Genomic DNA, 16494 nt, shown 5'->3' with positions numbered 1-16494 from the left:
TACTAAAACTTGGATAGTTTTGATTTATTTTTCACAAGTCTAAAAAAGAACAACATGTATTAAAACCTTCTGTATTTGGCACTAGTTCAGTCTCTTCAGAAATCAAATTCAACCGGGATGTGTGTTTATCTGTTTTCCATCTTGGAAAATGCTACCATCATTTATACTTAGAATATAGGTTGCTGACACTTCTTGTGTTGGTGAATATCAAAACTTTCTTTACGCTCTTCACACAGGTTCTTTGTTTCTCAGTTGTCAATAAATGTTTGTCAAATATGTCTCCACAAATTCCTCCTGTATTTTAGCAGTATTTCATTATGATTAGCCAGAATCCTTAAAAGATAATGTATGAACACAAGCTTCCAACCACGCAAATCCTTGACTTTTGTGGGCTAATTAAAGAAAAATCTGAAATTGTAGCTGTAATACTATAGTCTACAGAATACTGAGCCAATGCAGGAAGGAACTTAGTTGACCAGGCAATTTGCACCAGAGAGGCACATAGATTATTGATACCACACTCCTCTATTGTAGCCCAATATTTTGGCCATAAAACAACATGCAACTTTTTAAAAAATTCCCTTTATATTTCCCTGCAGTTTGCTAGGTTTCTCTAGAATACTCTAGACAAAAAAACCGGTACTGCTGAAATTCTTGAAGAAGTCAGTCATTGAGGAATAGTGGGATTCAATTGGATTAGAACTGGAATCCAGTACCATCTTTAATCCACTCTCAAAAGTAGTGGTGAAAATACTAAGAAAATCATATAATTCTGGGAATTTTAAACATTCCTCAACAATTATTAAATTGATGGAAAATAGTAAGGAGGTATAACTCCCATTCAGACACACAAAACTGCATTACTTCCTAACTTACCTAAAGTATCAAAAAGGAATGCCAAATTTCATTAAATTACAGTATTATGTCAATCAGATCAGCGAATTAGTGAATTAACAGTCTAGTTAAAAGTTGATTACTTGACTCTCTACAGTAAATTGTTAATTTATTAAGATGGATAGGATGCGTGACTGCTGTGTACGGACACAGGAGGAGCTGGTCACTGTTCGCGAACAGCTGAACACGCTGATGGCCGCGGTCAGCCGTCTTCAGGCTGCTGCCTCGGAGTGTAGCGGCAGTGGAGAGTCTGGTGCGTCACATGGTACACCTCAGGTGTTACACGCTTCACCCATGGTCCCTGCTGTCGAGACATCTTTGTGGGTACCGGACGTGGTTCGGCTACCCTCTCCCCAAGGGGAGTGGCAGGTTCAATGGTGTTTGTGTCGCTCGAGGCGGAGGGTCAATGTGGAGGCTGGCCGTGTGGCATCGCCCGCTCTGCCTGTGAGTGGACATGTGGCCACTCCTTCAGCAAGGTCTGAGCAGGCACACGGGGGGGAGGGGTTTATTAGTGATTGGGAGCTCCAATGTTAGGCGGGTGATGGAGCCCTTTAGGGAAATAGTGGAAAGGTCAGGGAAGAAGGCCACGGTTCACTCTGTCTGCTTACGGGGGAGGGGGGGGGGGGGGTCTCATCTGAGATGTGGAGGAGGCCCTGCAGGCAGTGAAAGAGAGCACTGGGTGCACCCGACTGAAAATTGTTGCTCATGGCTTCTATTCTTTGTCTGAGTTCATGGAACATCATAATAAGTAAACCTCATTTATCAAATTTCACTAATTGTCAATTCATATTATAGTTTACATTGTGCTTATCATGTCGTCTCACTTAATAACTGCTTTTGTCACATGGAGAAGCAATCTAGTACACCAACCTACATTATTATGCATTTTTATTATGTCAACAAAGTAGTCAAAATGACTTCTGTATTGTAAACTAACTAGGATTACCACTGTCCTATATCACATGTACAAACAATGTACGAAACTGATTCTTGGACCAATTCTTGGACCATGTCGGCACCAATGACTCCTGCCGTCTGGATTCAGAGGACATACTCAGTTCATACAAGCGGTTGGCAGAGTTGGCGAAGGCAGAAAGCCTCGCTTGCGGGGTGGAACCTGAGCTAACTATTTGTAGTGTCGTTCCCAGAACCGATCATGGTCCTCTGGTTTGGAGCCAAGGGGAAGGCTTAAACCAGAGGTTCAGACGATTCTGCGGAGATCTGGGGTGCAAATTTCTCGACCTCCGCTATCGGGTGGAGAACTGTAGGGTCCCCCTACATAGGTCAGGCGTGCACTACACGCAGGAAGTGGCTACAAGGGTAGCGGAGTACATGTGGAGTGCTCATGTGGGTTTTTTAGGTTAGAGAATTCTCTCCCTAGGCCCGACAAGACGCCTCCAGAGACACGACAAGGTATTGTTGTTGTGGTCTTCAGTCCTGAGACTGGTTTGATGCAGCTCTCCATGGTACCCTATCCTGTGCAAGTTTCTTCATCTCCCAGTACCTACTGCAACCTACATCCTTCTGAATCTACTTAGTGTATTCATCTCTTGGTCTCCCTCTACAGTTTTTACTCTCCACGCTGCCCTCCAATGCTAAATTTGTGATCCCTTGATGCCTCAGAACATGTCCTACCAACCGGTCCCTTCTTCTCGTCAAGCTGTGCCACAAACTCCTCTTCTCCCCAATTCTATTCAATATCTCCTCATTAGTTATGTGATCTACCTTTCTAATCTTCAGCATTCTTCTGTAGCACCACATTTCGAAAGCTTCTATTCTCTTCCTGTCCAGACTATTTATCATCCATGTTTCACTTCCATACATGGCTACACTCCATACAAATACTTTCAGAAACGACTTCCTGACACTTAAATCTATACTCAATGTTAACACACTTCTCTTCTTCAGAAACACTTTCCTTGCCATTGGCAGTCTACATTTTATATCCTCTCTACTTTGACCATCATCAGTTATTTTTCTCCCCAAATAGCAAAACTCCTTTACTACTTTAAGTGTCTCATTTCCTAATCTAATTCCCTCAGCATCACCTGACTTAATTCGACTACATTCCATTATCCTCGTTTTGCTTTTGTTGATGTTCGTCTTATATCCTCCTTTCAAGATACTGTCAATTCCGTTCAACTGCTCTTCCAAGTCCTTTGCTGTCTCTGCCAGAATTACAATGTCATTGGCGAACCTCAAAGTTTTTATTTCTTCTCCATGGATTTTAATACCTACTCCGGACTTTTCTTTTGTTTCCTTTACTGCTTGCTCAATATACAGATTGAATAACATTGGAAAGAGGCTACAACACTGTCTCACTCCCTTCCCAACCACTGCTTCCCTTTCATGCCCCTCGACTCTTATAACTGCCATCTGGTTTCTGTACAAATTGTAAATAGCCTTTCGCTCCCTGTATTTTACCCATGCCACCTTCAGAATTTGAAAGAGAGTACTCCAGTCAACATTGTCAAAAGCTTTCTCTAAGTCTACAAATGATAGAAATGTAGGTTTGCCTTTCCTTAATCTTTCTTCTAAGATAAGTTGTAAGATCAGTATTGCGTCACGTGTTCCAATATTTCTAGGGAATCCAAACCGATCTTCCCTGAGGTCGGCTTCGACCAGTTTTTCCATTCGTCTGTAAAGAATTCGTGTTAGTATTTTGCAGCTGTGACTTATTAAACTGATAGTTTGGTAATTTTCACATCTGTCAACACATGCTTTCTTTGGGATTGGAATTATTATATTCTTCTTGAAGTCTGAGGGTATTTCGCCAGTCTCATACATCTTGCTCACCAGATGGTAGAGTTTTGTCAGGACTGGCTCTCCCAAGGCTGTCAGTAGTTCTAATGGAATGTTATCTACCCCTGGGGCCTTGTTTCGACTCAGGTATTTCAGTGTTCTATCAAACTCTTCGTGCAGTATCATATCTCCCATTTATCTTCATCTACATCTTCTTCCATTTCTATAACATTGCCCTCAAGTACATCACCCTTGTATAGACCCTCTATATACTCCTTCCACCTTTCCGCTTTCCTTTCTTTGCTTAGTACTGGGTTTCCATCTGAGCTCTTGATATTCATAGAAGTGGTTCCCTTTCCTCCAAAGGTCTCTATAATTTTCCTGTAGGCAGTATCTATCTTACCCCTAGTGAGATAAGCCTCTACATCCTTACATTTGTCCTCTAGCCATGCCTGCTTAGCCATTGTGCACTTCCTGTCAATCTCATTTTTGAGACGTTTGTATTCCTTTTTGCCTGCTTCATTTACTACATTTTTATATTTTCTCCTTTCATCAATTAAATTCAATATTTCTTCTGTTACCCAAGGATTTCTACTAGCCCTCGTATTTTTACCTATTTGATCCTCTACTGCCTTCACTACTTCATCCCTCAGAGCTACCCATTCTTCTTCTACTGTACTTCTTTCCCCAATTCCTGTCAATTGTTCCCTCATGCTCTCCCTGAAACTCTGTACAACCTCTGGTTTAGTCAGTTTATCCAGGTCCCATCTCCTTAAATTCCCACCTTTTTGCAGCTTCTTCAGTTTTAATCTACAGTTCATAACCAATAGATTGTGGTCAGGGTCCCTGGAAATGCCTTACAATTTAAAACCTAGCTCCAAAATCTCTGTCTTACCATTATATAATCTATCTGAAACCTTCCAGTATCTCCAGGCTTTTTCCATGTAATACAACCTTCTTTCATGATTCTTGAACCAAGTGTTAGCTATGATTAAGTTATGCTCTGTGCAAAATTCTACCAGGCGGTTTCTTCTTTCATTCCTTACCCCCCCCCCCCCCCCCCCCCCCCCCCCCCCCCCCCCCCCCCCCCCCCCGTCCACATTCACCTATTACTTTTCCTTCTCTTCCTTTTCCTACTGTCAAAGTCCAGTCCCCCATGACAGTTATATTTTTTCTTCCTTAACTATCTGAATAATTTTCTTTTATTTCAACATACATTTCATCAATCTCTTCATCGTCTGCAGAGCTAGTTGGCATATAAACTTGTACTACTGTAGTAGGCGTGGGCTTCGTGTCTATCTTGGCCACAATAATGTGTTCACTATGCTGTTTGTAGTAGCTTACCCGCACTCCTATTTTTTTATTCATTATTAAACCTACTGTTGCATTACCCCTATTTGATTTTGTATTTATAACCCTGTATTCACCTGACCAAAAGTCTTGTTCCTCCTGCCACCGAACTTCACTAATTCCCACTATATCCAACTTTAACCTATCCATTTCCCTTTTTACATTTTCTAACCTTCCTGCTCTGTTAAGGGATCTGACATTCCACGCTCTGAACTGTAGAACCCCAGTTTTCTTCCTCCTGATAATGACGTGTTCTTGAGTAGTCGCCGCCCAGAGATCCGAATGGGGGACTATTTTACCTCCAGAATATTTTACCCAAGAGGACGCCATCATCATTTAACCATAGAGTAAAGCTGCATGCCCTCGGGAAAAATTACACGACAAGGTAGCAATAGGCAAAACGCAACAGGGAATGACAATGTTAATGTGGTAATAGTAAACTGCAGGAGCATCTGTTGAAAGGTCCCAGAACTGCTCTCATTAATAAATGGTCACAATGCCCACACAGTTCTAGGGACGGAAAGTTGGCTGAAACCAGATGTAAACAGTAATGAAATTCTAAACTCAGATTGGAATGTATATCGCAGAGACAGGCTGGACAGTGAATGGGGAGGTGTGTTTATAGCGATAAAGTGCAATAGTATCGAGGGAAATTCACGGAGATTTGAAATGTGAAATAATTTGGGTGAAGGTCACGGTTAAAGCAGACTCAAACATCGATGTCTCTATAGGCTCCCTGGCTCAGCAGCTGTTGTGGCAGAACACCTGAAGGAAAATTTGGAAAATATTTTGAGCAGATTTCCCGACCATGTTATAGTTTTGGGTGGAGATTTTAATTTACCAGATATAGACTGGGCAGGGTGGCAGGGACAAAGAATCCAATTAAATTTTTTTAAGTGCATTATTTGAAAACTACTTTGAGCAGTTAAACAGAGAACCGAATCGTGGCAATAACATATTAGATCTTCTGGTGACAAACAGACCCAAAATATTTGAAACAGTTAACACAGAACAGGGAATCAGTGATCATAATGCGGTTACAGCATCGGTGATTTCAGCCGTTAATAGAAAAATTAAAAGAGGTAGGAAGATTTCTCTGTTTAGCAAAAGTGACAAAAAGCAGATTTCAGAGTACTTGACGGCTCAAACAAAAGTTTTATCTCAAGTGCAGATAATGTTGCGGATCAGTGGACAAAGTTCAAAACCATCGTACAATATGCATTAGATGAGTATGTGCCAAGCAAGATCATAAGAGATGGAAAAGAGTGCAACAACTGAGTTAGAAAACTGCCACGGAAGCAAAGGGAACTTCACAGCAAACATAAACACACCCAAAGCCTATCAGACAAACAAAAATTACACGAAGCGAAATGTACTGTGAGGAGGGCTATGCGAGAGGAGTTCAACGAATTCGAAAGTAAAGTTCTATGTATTGACTTGGCAGAAAATCCTAAGAAATTTTGGTCTTATGTCAAAGTGGTAGGTGGATCAAAACAATATGTCCAGACACTCTGTGACCAAAATGGTACTGAAACAGAGAATGACAGACTAAAGGCCAAAATGCTAAATGTCTTTTTCCAGAGCTGTTTCACAGAGATTGTCACACAGATAACAAAATGGTAGATATAAAAATAGATGTTAGAGGGACAGAAAAACAATTAAAATCACTCAAAAGAGGAAAGGCCACTGGACTTGATGGGATACCAGTTCGATTTTACACAGAGTACACGAAGGAAGTTGCCCCCCTTCTTGCAGAGGTGTACCGTAGGTCTCTAGAAGAGCATAGCATTCCAAAAGATTGCAAAAGGGCACAGAACATCCCCGTTTTCAAGATAGGACGTTGAACAGATGAGCAGAACTTTAGACCTATATCTCTTAACATCGATCAGTTGTAGAATTGACGCATGGTACAGGGAATGGCAATTGAATCTCAATGTAGACAAGTGTAATGTCCTGCAGATACATAGAAAGAAAGATCCTTTATCATTTAGCTACAATATAGCAGATCAGCAACTGGAAGCAGTTAATTCCATAAATTATCTGAGAGTAGGCATTAGGAGTGATTTAAAATGGAATGACCGTATAAAATTAATTGTCGGTAAAGCAGATGCCAGACTGAGACTCATTGGAATAATCCTACGGAAATGCAATCTGAAAACAAAGGAAGTACACCTGTTCGCGCATTGCTGGAATACTGCTCACCGGTGTGGGATCCATACCAGATGGGGTTGACAGAAGAGATAGAGAAGATCCAATGGAGAGCAGCGCGCTTCTTTACAGGATCATTTAGTAGTTGCAGAGATGATAGATAAACTCCAGTGGAAGACTCTGCAAGAGAGACACTCAGTAGCTTGGTATGGGTTTTTGTTGAAGTTTCGAGAACATACCTTCACCGAGGAGTCAAGCAATATATTGCTCCCTTCTACGTATATCTTGTGAAGAGACCATGAGGATAAAATCAGAGAGATTAGAGCCCACACAGAGGCATACCAACAATCTTTCTTTCCACGAACAATACAAGACTGGAATAGAAGGGAGAACCGATAGAGGTACTCAAGGTACCCTCTGCCACACACCGTCAGGTGGCTTGCGGAGAATGGATGTAGATGTAGATGAATCCAGCAATGTTTGTAAAACAATCTGGAAATGTAAATAAGAGATCTGGGAATAAATAGTATATAGGCTACAGTAGTAGGAGGAATTGGAATATTGATGACTGAGAAAAAGTATTTCCAAGACATTTGTACAACAATTTAGTAAGACATGCAAGGAGAAAGTGAATGAACCAGCACCAGCAATAAACTCAACTGAAATGAGTAATTCTTTTTTCCTGAAGGCTGTTAGAAAATGTGGCATATTGAAAAATACTTCAAAGCCCAAAATAAAAACATTCCATGCCTGAAATGAAATATTATCTAGATTACTTAAAGAATATGGAAATGAATGGGCATAACTACTGATAAATGTAATACATAGTTCAGTGGGCCAGCTGACTGTGGACTTCCATGACCTTGTAAGAATCACTTATTTTTGGCCAGTACATGAAAGGGAAGTAACTACTGACTAGAATTACAGGTCAATTTCTTTGGCCTCAAACCTTGTCAGTAACTGAAAGAGTAACTACTGACCAAATGGAATCTTTTTTCCTATAAATATAACCTGCTAAATGAATTCCAGCATGAATTCTGAAAAATTCTCTTCTCCATAACATCAGTAGCAACTTTTGCCCATGAAACAGATGGGACTAAAAAAACAAAGTTACTGGAAAATGACTGTGAACATACAGGTCTACTGAATACACAGTTTTTATATGGAAGTACTCCAACATAAAATATGTTGTTTTGACCTAAAGGTATGGGTAATTATCAGACAACAGTGTAGTAGTGTGACCAGAGACTACATTAGCACAAATGATGCAATGTCACTCACAGCATCGTTGTTTCCATGACATCATATAATACAGGACATACTTCTACACAGTCTCTCTTCCATAGACTGTCCAATATAAATGCCATATCTCTATCAAATTTGCTGACACTCTTTATAACTTCCACAGCTTCTTTGATGATTCACTGAGTCCCAAAAGCAACAGCAGATTTTTCTATATTATTTTACCCAAAGTACCACTCAGTGCAATAATTCTCCCTCTCCATGGAACCATAATATTAAATTGTCATCAAAGTATCTTGAAATGTGTGCACACATAGTCAAAATTCATGTACTGAAGGAGTCGACCCAAATCTTTGGTATATCTCACAATACAAACTTCTAATGTATAATCTGATGCAGATGATCACATAGTAGTATATATTTCATTCAGTATATGTCGTAACTAATAGAAGAATTTATTCTGCATTATTGTTGAACATACACTGAGATGACAATGGGACAGTGATATGCACATATACAGATGGTGATAGTATTCTGTACACATGGTAAAAAAATGGGCACTGCATTGGCAGAGCTGCCATTTGTACTCAGGTGATTCACTTGAAAAGTTTCTGACATGACTATGGCCACATGACAGGAATTAACAGACTTAGAATGCAGAATGGAATTTGGAGCAATAAGGAGCATTCAAAAAGAAATGAGCCGGAGTCTGGAATGTGCAAACCAGTGACAGGATGGTAATATCGTGGCGTGTGTAATGAGGTGTGGTTCCAACCAGAGCGTGGAAGTTCACAGCCTGTTGCTAGAGGGCAGGGGTGCACTTCACGTGACTATACAAAGCTAGCAGCAGCATGCATCAGTTGTCCAACGCTGCCAGTCACACTGCAAACAGTGACATGGAGGCATCAAAAGAAGAGCAAAGAAGTGTTGCTCATTTTCTGACAGTGGAAGGAGTAGGAGGAATGGAAATTCAACAAATGTCACAAGTGCACGGTGAACACTGCATGCCCTTCCAAGAGTCAAGGCATAGCACAAGCGCTTCAGGGAAGGAGTGGTGTCGTTAGCAATACATTGTCCAGCTGATGGATGCACTAATTACCCAGGACCGCTGAGTGACAGTGAAAGCCATAGCCGCTGTGGTCGGATTGAGCATCGGAGGTGTTCACACCATCATGAAGGAATGACTGCACATGTGCAAAGTGTGTACCCAATGGGTGCCCCACAGTCTTAACCACACCAGGAAGCATGTCAAATGGCCCACTGCCTCGCTCATCTGCAGTGCTATTCTTGGGAAAGGAATGCATTCCTGTCACGAGTGGTGGCTGGAGATAGAATCAAAATGTTCAAGTCTCCAGTGGAAGCATTCAGGGTCACCACCACCAAAAAAAAACCAAAGCCATCCACATGAGTGCAGGAAAGGTTATGCTGACATTCTTCTTTGACCAAGATGACCCTCTTCTGATTCACTTCCTGCAGAATGGGACAACAGTGAATGCCCAGCATTACTCGCAAACCTTGATCACCCTTCACCAAGCGATCAAATCAAAACGACCAGGCAGTCTCACCCGTGGGGTCATTCCGCTCCACGACAATGCAAAGCCTCATACAGCCAACACAGTTGCAGAACTCCTGCAGAAATTCAAATTGGAGGTTCTTGGCCCCCTCCATACAGTCCGGACCTCTCTCCTTGTGATTACACCATTTTTGGTCCCCTTAAAAAGGCTCTGAGGGGCAAACAATTCACCTCGGACGATGATGTCCAGCTGTATGTGCGGAACTGGTTAACATCACAGCCCCATAAATTTTATGAGACAGCCATTCACCACCTTGTGTCACAGCGGGACAAGTGTCTCAACAGCCATGGTCAGTACTTCTAGCATACAGGTACTGGTTTTTGTATTTGTGCCTCTGGCTTCTTTTGTTTTGAATGCCCCTTATAGATGCGTGGGACATTCCATTTCAGAAATCATTAGGAATTTAATATTCAGAGATCCACCATGCCAAGAATGTGCCAAGAATACTACATGTCAGGCATTACCTCTCACCAAGGGCAATACAGTGACCGATGCCATTCACTTAATGACAGAGAGTAGTGTTGTTCATGTAGAGTTGTCAGTGCTGATGGTAGGGTGCAAGTGCACCACAGATCCAAGCTGTTAAAAAGGCATGGTGCAGGCTGGAGGTGGCTCCATAATGGTGTGCACAGGCATTCACAAGTTTAGCTGTGGGATGGAGGTGAATCTTGTAGTTCTACCAACAGAGGAACAGTGCCCAATGTTGAAGGCGATGTCAGTCTGGAGCCAGGTTTTGATCAGAATGAGTTACTATGTTTCCATATTGATAAATGCACTCAACAAACTGCTGGTTTTCCGCGTCATGCAGGCTAGATCTATAAATTCGATTTTACAGAAAGTGATACATTGCGTGTAACATGAATGGACTGAGGCGCCTCCATTGCGGGCATCTGACACTCACCTTTACTTCTATGTGTTTCGGCATCATTTCTCTGCCATTGATGGTGTTCTGCTTTTTGATAGAGACTATTCAGCCCCTCATGTAATGGTTCCCCCTGCTCCCTCTTTGAAGATCCTGCAATTGCTGACTCTGATCACTGTCAGGCACCAAGGCATTAGCCCACCGTCACATTTTTTGGCCTAGTTTGGACAGCGACATCACTCATTTGGTTATATATTCTCAATGTGCATCGCAGTAAGCTGCCCCGCGGGCAATGTTGTCTCTATGACCGAAACCTTCACAGACCTGAGACCGCCTCCACATCGATTTCGCCAGCCCTTTCCTTAATGCATACTGGCTAATAGTAATTGATGCATACTGACGGTCCCCATACAGTTTTCATTGCCTGTCAACTTCAGCCTCTGCCGCTGTGGTAACCCTGTCAACAATTTTTTCCACTGAAGGACTTCCAGCAATGTTGGTTCTGATAACGGCCCTCAGTTTGTGTTGCAAGAGTTTGCCTCCTTCTGCAATGCCTGTGGGATTCGCCGCACTTTTGCGCCAACCTCCCACCCACAGACCAATGGTGAGACTGAAAGGTTAGTTAGAACATTCAAAATGCAAATGAAAAAGTATTTGACTCAGTCCTTGTCTGACGTTGCCTTGGATCAATTTCTATCTTCCTATCGCTTCAGGCCATTCAGCAATGACAGCTCTGCCAAACTGCTCCATGGGCATCAACCACGGATGCTCCTGCATCTCCTGCAAACAGACCAGGGACACCAACCCATGCAGCCATTGTCCCGTTTCTGGCTGGGGGTGGTTGTCTGGGCAGACGGGTTTCGTAGTCACCCAAAATGGATTCCTGCCATCTTCTCCCAGTGCTGCGGCCGCCATCTCTGTGATGTCCATATGGAGAAGGGCCTGAGTGCACATCATTATGACCGATTGTGCATGCGCCTGGACAACAGGATAACCCTAACAAAGACACCAACATCACAAAGACACCAACATCACCATTTGAGTCTGTGTCACATGACAGATCATGTGATGAGACTGGGAACCTGCCACGGCATATGAGGGGTCGTCCATCACCGGTGGACGTATCTGACACAGCTTCTCCAATACCGCTAACAGCATCAATGCAGCTGCCGTCCACACCAGAGCCATCTCCTCCACCTCAGCCACCAACTGTGTGGGCCCCACCATCACCAGGCCCTGGACCTGATGTTGACATGGAACTCACACTGGTGTCAAGCATCCTACTGTATGGGTTGACACGAGAAAATGGACTGCAATGCTGCCCGCATCACAAGTACTTCTGACCATACACCACAGTATCACCATGTCATCTCAGTCAGAGCCTCACAGAGAAAGACGCCAAGGACATCTTGCAAATCTTAGCTGTTCCCTATGGGAAGAGGCGTGAGGTAATGCACTCACACCAGAAAGCTATATGCATTAGCAATGTGATGTCATTCGTGAGGGTGTGCTGCAAAAGAGCAATACTGTGAATTCCTGATGGAGCCCGCCACAGGCGAGTGCCTATTTAAATCCTGTTGCACTACGCTTGCGCTCAGTTATCATGTTATTACTGCTTACATACTTCAGCTGTATATCTTACTGTGTTCAGTACATGTTATGGTGATTGGTGTACATGCCACAGTCTAAAAGGTTGTACTAACATTCCTGGTTGTGTTGTGTGTCCATGTTACAACAAATATGTCATATCGGTGAGCTTTATTAATTTTTAGAGCATGTAAGGTAGGAGGAACTGAGCTGTATAGTGTTAATCTTCCCATAACGTTTGTGAAAGCAGTACAGAATTTAACACTGATGATATTTTTCTTTCAACCCTACTTGTAGGAATTATTTCAGTCTTGTTTCACTCCACACACACAGATGCTCTTATTGTTAACATCCCCTTCAGACTAACCTAATAAAATGCAAGAATTAAAAATATATATATATTCATGATAAGATTATTAAAAAAACAATAAATTATCATAAGAAATCACAGTGCTACATTAGTCTGCAGAATGATTATTGCTAATCCAGAAATGAAATGCTTTGAATAGTTTTAACTGAAGGAATCTGATATTTTAAAATTGTCAGATTTTAATGGGGTTTGTCATTTGTTTGTATTGCGGGTGATTTTGTAGTATCTTTTGTACTTTTAGATCTAATGGGAGACGAAACGAGAGTAGCAGGCAAATTTCTCTAATTGAAATAGCTGATACTAGGCAAAACTCCACCTCTTACTCCAATTCTTCCAGTCCAGATGGATTTAATGAATATTTTATAAACATAGTGGAAAGCAGAGTCGGTGATATTCCTAATTATAGAATAGATCCTACAGTTGCTGCGAAATTTGGAAATAAATTCAGCATGGTGATGTGAAAGAGAGTGCATCCAAAAGACATACTGTAAAAGTGTAAAAACACTCAGGAATCCCTGATATTTACTCAGGGAACCCTGATATTTACGGCATACCCTGTACTATATTAAAAGTTATAATCTGTAACGTTGCTTAACCTCTGTCAATACTAATACATAAATGCATTCATGTCAGAGAATTTCAAGACATGTTGAAAGCAGCATGCACATACCAGTTTACAAAAAAGGTAATCCACATGAAGTGCCAAGCTACAGGCCTATGTCTGTAATAACAGTACAGTTAAGGTGATAGACTCCATAATGAAGTATCAGCTATTAAGTTATTTTCAAGGAAATAACACCTTTTATGATACACAGCATGACATTTTGAAGGGAAAGTTTACTAGACGAGTACTTGTCTCAGTTATAAATTTATGTAAGCCAGTATTTTGAAGATAAGGAGTTTATAGCGCTGGTACTCTGTGACCTTAGTAAAGCATTTGATTGTATCCAATATAAGGCCCTGCTCAGCAAGCTGAAAGCATATGATATTGGGGGAGCTGTTCTGCAAACTCTAAAATCCTACCTAAATAACAGGTAGTATCGGTGAGGAGCACACTCATGTGAAATGAAGTTAAAACATGATGTGCCACAGGGATCCATAATAGGGCCCCTGCTGTTCTTAATTTTCATTAATGACATAGACTGCAATGGACACATCTTGTAGTTTGCAGATAATACAACTTTGTTCTCAAAATGGGAGGATGTATTTCAGGCTGTTCAACAAGTAGAAGGCCTATTCATGAACAAGACAAAAATTAATGAAGACAGAATACACAGGATGATATGCAGCCTCAGTGATATTGGAGCACTGGGTGACACAGCAACTGTCAAGCTTAATACGAAGTTAACTTGCTAACAGCACACTAAACATATATGTTCCAAACTCTTACAGGTTCTATACTTCTTAAAGAAGCTAAAGGTGTTATTTCACAACAGCAACTCCTAACAGTATCCTATGCAATGCTCCGCAGCCACATCAGCTATGAGCTCTTACTGTGGGGTCATTCTGCAGACTGCAAGAATGCGCTTTTATTGCAAAATAAAGCAATAAGGATCATTACCTCAAGGTAAAAAAGCTCACCACTGTAAACCAATTTTTTCCAGATTATGAGTTCTAACTGTTTTCAGCCTATATTTTTAGTTGCCTTGTTCACAGAAAGTCAAGTTAATTTGCAATGTGAATGTAAAATGACTCATTCCACATCATTACGATCCGTCGTGCAAAATGATCCATGAAACAAGTAACTAAGTAACTGAGATCTACAGAAAGAGAAATGAAGTTCCTCAACACCGCACTCACTACAAACACAGTATAGACATGCCAAGATGTTGATTAACTAAGATGCAGAACAGCTTCCCAATGGTGGCCCTAAAAATATTTAATGATTTATCTAAGGATATTCAGTCATTACCAATCAAACAATTTAGAACTAAATTTTGTGTATATTAATAGAGCAACATTTGTACAGTACTGAAGAATACTTCTCTGGTGATGGAACAATGTCTACCTGAGTTGCAGCTCACTGCCAAATATAACAGCAGTAGCTCTCGTATTTTACTACGCTGTGTTCTAATATTGATTGTCTTATTAGTGTAAGGTATACTGTAATCTAGTTCTTAACTTCATGTTTTATAGTGACCTCTTTAGTATCATACTGAATTTATTTTATAGTAGTAATATTATTGTAAACTTGACACTGTCTGTCCAACCATGGCTGGTGAATGACATAGAATTGGTAATAAAGTAATAGCTAACAGGTTCTGTACTGTAATATATGATACAGACGATAACATATAAGTGGTGAGTGTTTATGTACTGACATGACACATGCATGTGATGAAGTGGGTGATACATTTATCTATGCCTTCTTTGAGATATCATCAATCGGTCAGTTTTGTAATTAGTAAAAGTGTTTATATCAAGTGACGTGTCTATTATGAATTATCTGTAAATCACAGAAAGATTCAGAATTACATATGAATTATCTAAGTCCTTATTCCAGCAGTATGTTTCTAAATTTTATTGTATATCTAGTTTACAGCCTGCTGAAGACAATATGTTAATTAGTTCATTCAGAACCATGTTATATAAAGAAATATTTGGAACTTATGATTCATCAAGTGTACTTCAAAATTTGACCCAACTAATAATTGTTAGTTTCAGGATTGATATACTTTCCTTGAAAGCCCGCATTTTCCCCTTTCAAACCAACATTTTACTTTTTCCAAGAATTTTGTAATTCAGTAGTTATTCCAAATCAAAATAATCATATTCTAGAATGTTTGACTTTTAAAATGTAATGAGAATTTCAGCATTATTTTCTTCTCACCATAAATTTTATGATTCCAAAAATGTATATTTTTACCAAAATAATATGTTAATTAATGAAATACTCAAATCAGAATGTTTAACTTTGCAGAATATTCTTGGTGGGCTTTTGTAGAACCAACTTCAAACCTTAACTTCTGCCCCATATAAATGAGTCATTATTTACACCAATTTAAGGGTTTTCATACAACAGTTAAAAAAAAACAGCATTTCTGCCAAATGTTTTTGTGTACTTCTTTTCTTTTCTGTATGTTATGTTGTATCTAACCATTTTGTACAGATCTACATGTGTCTTTAATTAGGCACTACAAACAAAGCCTGATTTATATTGTGTTGATAACTCTCAGGGTACAATCACTACGCAATATAGTCTTGTATTCAGTTTCTGTGGTGTACTTGCACCACCACTATCAAATTTCAACAGCCAATAAATGTATAAAACATGCATAACTGAGCCTGAGTAGGCTTCCCCACCCTAATCTTCTTGATAATATGACTCAATATTTTGGCAACTTGTCTGCCTGGCACCTTGCATATGAACCCAAATTTAAATATTTTAAGAGACAATATTTTATTATAACATCTCTATTCTGTCAAATGCAAGCAGTGCAGTAATAGTGTTTGTTGTACATTGCAACACACTTGCCATGACTGATGCTAAAATTAAAGATATATCTAAATTTTGAGAGAAATTTTAATTCTTGAAAAATTACCTCTTAGATACAATGTTACAACTTGAATACAATAAATAGGGTTCATTTCAGTTTTATAGGATTGAATAGTCTACAGATTTAGGTTAACTGCCCAGGTGTTTGATCATCAGTGACACTACCAACACACCTAATTTTATTTTTCTAGAATGAGTGCTGGCAGTTTTTGGATGAGGAGTGAAGGAA

General features: G+C 40.4%; 1 protein-coding gene across 1 annotated transcript in view; it reads right to left on the bottom strand.

The window, feature by feature from the left end:
* Positions 1-16494, bottom strand: part of LOC126186363 (trypsin-1-like) — a 171465-nt gene that overhangs the window by 67278 nt on the left and 87693 nt on the right. The gene's annotated exons all lie outside the window — the stretch shown is intronic.

Source organism: Schistocerca cancellata, chromosome 1 (assembly GCF_023864275.1).
Source record: "Schistocerca cancellata isolate TAMUIC-IGC-003103 chromosome 1, iqSchCanc2.1, whole genome shotgun sequence".
Classification (NCBI taxonomy): Eukaryota; Metazoa; Arthropoda; class Insecta; order Orthoptera; family Acrididae; genus Schistocerca; species Schistocerca cancellata.
The sequence above is the reverse complement of the archived record's forward strand: the minus strand, read 5'-3'. Positions and strand labels throughout refer to the sequence as shown.